The sequence below is a fragment of the Gobio gobio genome (assembly GCF_949357685.1).
Source record: "Gobio gobio genome assembly, chromosome: 1".
NCBI lineage: Eukaryota > Metazoa > Chordata > Actinopteri > Cypriniformes > Gobionidae > Gobio > Gobio gobio.
Genome location: NC_137097.1, coordinates 84,082,787 through 84,090,100, shown reverse-complemented (window position 1 = coordinate 84,090,100; position 7,314 = coordinate 84,082,787). Strand labels below are relative to the sequence as shown.

The window sequence follows — 7,314 nt, the reverse complement described above, 5'->3', positions numbered from 1 at the left end:
CCCACTGAAAAGGCATAATGTCAGTATATATTTGTTTGCTAGTTCTAAGAAGTGTTAATGTATATTGCTGTGTTTGCTGATAATAATGCAAGGGAGAGATGCAACAAAGCAAGATGGCAACATAAATTATAAGCATAATAAATTAAACTATACCTGTTCTATCTCTATGCGGCAGATATTCTCTGGCTCTGTAGGCATTATTGTCAGAGTCCGGGTCGAACTGAACACTGCTTCATGTTCTGTTGCACAAGCTATTAAAACTCCGCCCTCTTCTTGAAAGAACAGGCAGGGAGCAGCAGCTCACTTGCATTTAAAGGGATACAAAAACGGCAAATTTTTGCTCACCCCAAAAAATTGGCAATTTTAACATGCTTTAAAACATTCTGTGGGGTATTTTGAGCTAAAACTTCACATACATACTCTGGGGACATCAGATACTTATTTTACATGTTGTAAAAAGAGGCATAATATATCCCCTTTAAATCTTAATTTATCTTCAGCTGATTTCATTTAAAGCTGTGGCTGAAGTCAGTTGTAGTTCCTGTATTTCCCAGTGATTCTGCTTGTTAACAGCAGGTGTTCATCAGTGTCTGGATTAACACGGTCAAGTGGACTATATCAGTCAACTAATGTAGGGAATAGTGAATTAGGGTATAGGGTGTTATATGGATCAGCCTCTGAGTGTTGAAATTGAGCACTGTTAATATACAGTATAGGCTATTCATAGGCTACTTTCTCGAAAATGACAAATATTACCCAGAATGCCTTGTTTTCTATGGTATATCTGTTTATTTATTTACTGCAAATATCTGTAAAACAACACGTATTTCATTGTATAATGACAGATGAAAATAAATGTGATATAAACAATCAAACCATGTACCAAATTGTACTAAAACATCCTGGTCCCCCATAATGCTTCATAAATGATCCCCTCCCACCTCCACACACATTGTAGTTAAGACCACCTAATATAAAGTGGGACTACAAAAAGATTTATCAAACGTATTAAGTAATTTTACCTAGCTGGAGAAATCAGGTGATATCTACTGACAGTCATGCTTCAGTAAAACCTTTTTCAGGTTGGTTGAATTCAGTTATAATCAGCTATCTTAAATTATTTATTTCAATTCAACAAAACCAGTTATTGTTGATGTTACCGCATGAAGTAAATTTTTTAAGTTGATCATTTTTTTTGCTATAATGGTCCGAATATAACTATTTTCTATCTGTGAGAGCAGAGCTTGTAATCGGTCATCCGTATCGAGGCAGTCTCCAATGTGAATAAGTATAGCCATTTCATTTGATAGGACATTTTCTTCCATGTTTTTCCTTCTGATTTCCTTCTCCTCTTCAAATTCTTTCTGCTTCTCCTCCAGTTTTCTCTACAGCTCTTATCGTACATTTTCATTTCTTGAGCTCCTCTTCTTCTTTTCTAAGCTCATCTTCTCTTTTTCTCAGTTCATTCTCCGTCTCGTGTCTTTCTCTCTCGTATTCGTTCTTATATTTTTCAATGTCTGCAACATATTTGACTTTCTTCAATCTTTGAATTCTGATCTTCTTCTCCACCCGCTGGAGAATCTCGTTAGTGTAGGATCTCAAGTCACAAGCTGGATTTGATCTATATACAGGTTTTGCTTCATCGACTTGTAAAGCTGCAGCATTTTCCTCCTTTGATTTTTTTCCAGCTTTTTCTAAATCTTTATCCACTTCTCTCTTAAGGTGTATAAGATATTCACGTTCCACTTGTTCTCTTGATTCATGTTGAATTCTCTTCTGGAGATTTTGTTTGTCTTTTTTATGCTTTTCTTCCAGGTATTTTATGAAGTTCTGTTGACGATTTTCTAAAGCCTTTTCTTGTCTTTTATTCTCTTCTTCAGATAGTTTCTGCTCATCCTCTAGTTTCCTCTGCAGCTCTTCTCGTAGAATTTCATCTGTTTCTTTCTTGATCTCCTCTTCTGTGTTTTTGAACTTCTCCTCACCTTTTCTCAGTTCCATCTCCTGTATTTCTCTCTTTTTCTTTCTTCATTTGTTCTATTTCTGCTTCGTATTTGGCTCTCAGCTCTTCTTCTTTTCTCTTGATCTCTTCTTCTTTCTCTTTCATGATTATATCCTGTTCCTCTTGGATGTTCTTCTCCACCTGCTGGAACATCTCATTGGTGTAGAAACTCCCTCCGTTTGCTTTTATCATCCAGTCAATCTTCTCCAGCAGCTCAGAAACCTGCGTCTGATCTGTAGTCTCATTATTACTGAACACGTGGTATCTCGTTCCACACTGATGGACGAGGTACTGTAAGCTGTCATTTTCTTCAATGAAATCTTCCATTCTTCTTCCATTAAGTTCATCTCCTCTAGTGAACAGCACTATGGTGTACATTCTGGATGTGTCTCCAAAAGTCTCGTGGGTCATCTTCACGGCATCTTTCTCCTCTTGAGTGAATCGTCCCAGTGGAATCACCAGAAGAAACCAGGTGCCGTCATTGAGACACACTTTACAAACTCCTTCTTGATCTCAACATTATCAACTCCAGTATCAAACAGGCCTGGAGTGTCGATCACAGTGATCTCTCTTCTGTTGAACTCAGTCGTTTCTTTCTGACAGTCTCTGGTCACTGAAATTGATTTAATTGTTAATTTAAATGCTTCTCTTCTCAATATGATGTTTCCTGATGCACTTTTCCCAGCACCCATCTTGCCCAGCAGCACAATCCTCACATCCTCAACCTCATGTGTTACACCTGCTAAGAAAAAGACAAGGTCAGTCGCACACAAAACAAACAAGTTAAATTTGATTTATATATAATTTTTCACAATACTCATTGCTTTACAGCAGTTTCAGCTAAATTCATAATGGTATGTCTATAATGCTTGAGGGAGAAACTGCATTCTGTGTCACTAGCCAGGTTTCCATGCAAGGATTTTTTTTTGTGAAAACTAGTTTGGAAACAATTATTGTCAAGAAAAACATGACAACAATGCAAATAAATGTGGTGTCACATGGCTTAGTGTTTGTGGTGTTGCTCCCGTTAAAGCACCATTTCTCTGTAGTTCAACGGAGCATTAAATCTGTTATATTCATATTAAATTGTATATTAAATTATTGTATTGCTATTGGTAAGACTAATACATGTTGCCTCTCAAACATCATTCATCCTTGTTTTTGTAATTTTGTCTGTCTTTTACAATCTCACAGCAATTTGTGTGAAAATGACACCATTAAAAAAGGTATTAGAAATGTATCAAAAGTTGATAGACTCGCCCATAACTGCTTGTTTCCATGTACTTTGCTGAAAGACACATTTAATACGAATTAACAACTGATTAATCTATAAAGTACTCCTATCATATAGCTACATATACTTTAAATAAGTCTCTTAAAAAATGTCTCTCTTCATACCTGTGTTGTGACTCTGATCAGATCACTTTCTCTGGTGTAGTTGAGTTTCCCCATTGCCGCACATTTGATCTCATACTCCGTCTCTGCTCTCAGATCAGTCATTGCAGTCATTGCAGGAGTAACTGTGTGTTGACCCTTCAGCACAGGTTCAGGGGCCTCATTTATAAACGTTGCATACGCACAAAAGAAGACGTACGCCGCTCTCCACGCAATAATTGGTATTTATAAAAAGCAAACTTGACGGGAAAATGGCTAATGTACAAAACTGATCGTCAATGTGTCCGTCTGGCGGAGCAGATATAGATGCGATTAGATAGATAGATCGATAATTAGGGAGATAGATAGATAGATAGATAGATAGATAGATAGACAGACAGACAGACAGACAGACAGACAGACAGACAGACAGACAGACAGATAGATAGATAGATAGATAGATAGATAGATAGATAGATAGATAGATAGATAGATAGATAGATAGATAGATAGATAGATAGATAGATAGATAGATAGATAGATAGATAGATGTATTAATTGTCCACTAGGGAAAGTTGCTTTCATAGTAAAATGTCTTCATCAGCTACGGAATCATGGTATTCATGCCTTTAGTTTTATTTTTGATAAAATAACGTATGACGTCTGTCTCAACCATTCAGAAAGCTGCAAGACATTACATTTGCACTGAACTATGTCCCATTTCCACGTAGATTATAACAAACATCTGTAGCTTGTCAGATGCAATGAAATGGATGGAAATAAAATGCCCTATCACAATGCATAATGACGCACAATGGCTGATCTTGCGCTCTTGAAGATGTGGCAAATGGAAGGATTCGGAGTGAACGCATCTTCAGACAGCAAGAAGACTTGCTGGCAAACGAGGCCACACTCTGGCGATGGAGTGCTAGACGCTTTCTTGCCTCGACTTTGATGTCCGACCATTTCTTTTTTATTTGGGCCATGGTCCGAGGTTCTGAGGCTACAGCATTTACGGCGTCTGCAACCTTTTGCCACTCAAGTGCCTTTTTGGCATTAGTAATGCCCACACTGTGCCCTCCAAAACAACATTTTTCTCCTCTTTTCAACCTTGCCAACGATAACTGCTACTTCACATTGAATTAAGTTACGTTTTTTTTATTTCCTCTCTGTGTTTGCCATGATTTCGCAATCGATGAATATTAACTTTTTCACTGACTATTTATGGGCAACTATGGGCTTGACATGAAGCCGCAAAAGCTACGCTACATTTAGAATTGATTGTGATTTATTAAGGGAAAACTGCGTAGGATGTGTGTGCGCACGGTTTTATAAATCCCAATATTTCTGTGCGTACGCACGTCCTATGTTTCATCCGTACGCCACTTCTGACACAAATCCTACGCAAAGTTTTATAAATGAAGCCCCAGATGTCCAGACTGTCTTGCTTCGGTTTATACAGTAATCTGAGCTCCTCCATCATGTCCTGCTACAGTAATGTAGCAGGACATGATGGAGGAACCACCTTCAGAACCACAGTCTTACCTTTGACCTCTTCGATGACTGGACAGGCTGGTTTGGATGGAGGAGTAAAGCAAACCCCTTCATCACATCCATGTTCATACAGAAGAAGGCAGGAACCAGTATTATTCTCCATTTCCTTTGAGGACACAATGAACTTGGCTGGTTTACGGTCTTTTGAATCAATCAAGTTCTTAAATATCTCCAAGTTTCCCCTCATTGTCTTTTTAATCTCAGTACTGAGCCAAGACTTTTGCTTGAAACCAGGATGTTTTTGATCGGTTTCTCCTTTTGTTGAAAGACTCAGATTGGAAGATTGATGAAGCAGCAGCACATCTGAGCAGTTCAATGAAGTAAACGTGTAGCTGACCAGATTCCCAACCTCCAGATCCATCATGATGGCATCTATGTTGACTTCCACCTGCGCACCACAAGCCTTCAGCTGTCTGAGGACTGAGTTAATGATCTCAGACTCTCTTTCTCTCTCTTTCAGCCAATATGTGAGGTCACTTCCTCTGAACGGACATGCATCATGTTCTTGTAGAAGATCATTCAGTGCGGTTTCCTTCATCACATGTCTGCGGATGTTGGGCAGCAAAGAGCCCGAGATTCTTCACTTGTATGTGTAGCAGTTTTTCTTCATTTCCAGTATTTTATCATGAAATACAGCAAATATCAGAGCAGGAGAGCTGGGAATTTTCCAGATGGCCAATCCGGGCCTGTTTATCAATATTTATCCAGTATTTTGTTAAACCTTTGAGGCATATGACGAGCTCCACCTGCTTGTTGCTAAGTGTGGCTTGAGAACTTTATGAACTATATTAACTGACCGTAGGCAGTTCTAGTTCCGGCGCAAGAGTGACCTTTGACCCGACGTATGACGTAGGATGTAAGTTTTGTTTGGCTCTATCCTCTGCGCTCTGTGTTCGTCAATATGTCCGCGACTAGACTTGCCTATGGCTGGAAGCCAGCTATTATAGTTGGTAAAGTTTTAAATATGGATATTTTTCTTACACAAACGCATGGCTTCACTTCAGAAGGCCTTTATTAACTATTTTTAATATAACTCAGATTGTATTCATCTGAAAGATTTTGGGTGAGTAAATCGTCAGATTATTTTCTATCCCTTTAAAGGGGACAATACACACTCTTATGTGTCAAAATAAGTAGTGTATGTTGTGTAAGAAGAGATGTCCACTGTCTTTGACTTTGAAAAACCCTGCTATATAGTAATATAAAGAGGCATCATTTAGGCAATGGTCTTTCGATACACATTCTCACTGAAGGCTAATCCACCCTGAGTTTGAAATCCTCGAACCACCTCTGTACTGTATATGTATGTTTTGTAGCCTAATTATTTTTTCAGAAACTATGTTCCAAGGCTTGTTGAAGCCTGTCCATAGTCAGATTGTCCGTAGTCCGATGCTGTCAAGGTGATGCCTAAAGCACTTTTCATTCAGTCGTGTCATGGGGAGCTGGAGGTGAGAGAGGACGCCTCTATCAGAGCCTCTGTTCTGGAAAACACGTCAGGCGGACAGAAGTCAGACCACTTGTGTGCATTACAGACTCCTCCTTTATTTTGAAATTTTACTGTGTGAAATTAAGTCACCTGAGGTGAAGAAACCCTGAGCATGTTGGTGCTCGTTTGTTTGCAGACTGAAACCTCTTCTAAGGCAGATGTTCTAATTTAACCCTTTTTTTTAGTTAAAACCCTTCAAATAACAGACAGCCTCCATCACTGATAAACACAGCCAAAATAGATCCAAGCAGAAAATATGAACAAATAATAATACCAAAATATATGAAAAAAAATACTGTATATAGCTTCCGTATTGTTCCGAATATTAGACGATCCCCCCTTTTCAAAATATACCTTTTGGAAAAAGGATTTTATTGTCTTTTATAAAGAAAATACTTATTTGAAAATAATTTTCATACTTAAATTTTTATATTAAAATAATATAATAGTTTTTTAATCACTGGTACTATTTTCACAAGTGAGGTGTACATTTTCAAGCGTCAATATGTGACGAGGTGGGAGTGAGAATGTGTTGCGCAAACAGCATCACCAGCTTCACTTATTACCAACCAGGCTGACTTCATTTCTGCCATTTATCTACAGAAGCTCTTTTTGAGAATAAACAGAGGTTTAGATGTTGATGTTTTATTGAAAATATTTACCATTATGGTTACCATTATGGTGATCAGTGTTTCTTTTAGTTGGCCAGTTGTTTAGTTAGTTGACTCTTGGCTTTTTAAGTGAGTTTTTGTTTTTTACAGTGTTAACTGATACACATACTTTGTTGCAAAGAAAGTCAGAAACAACAGTGCATTATTTTTCTTTTTGTAATACCTGTATGCTGTTTAAGGTGATGGACAACTCAAGATAGCTGTGGATTAGGAAAATATTAATGATCACA

General features: G+C 37.9%; 1 pseudogene across 1 annotated transcript; it reads right to left on the bottom strand.

The window, feature by feature from the left end:
• Positions 1-1,407: 1,407 nt before the first annotated feature.
• LOC307123520 lies at positions 1,408-3,499 on the bottom strand (annotated as a pseudogene). The gene is made up of 3 exons: positions 3,398-3,499; positions 3,284-3,287; positions 1,408-2,738 (listed from the first exon to the last, which is right to left on the bottom strand). The product of its transcript is annotated as an uncharacterized misc_RNA (transcript).
• Between the last annotated feature and the right edge of the window lie 3,815 nt (positions 3,500-7,314).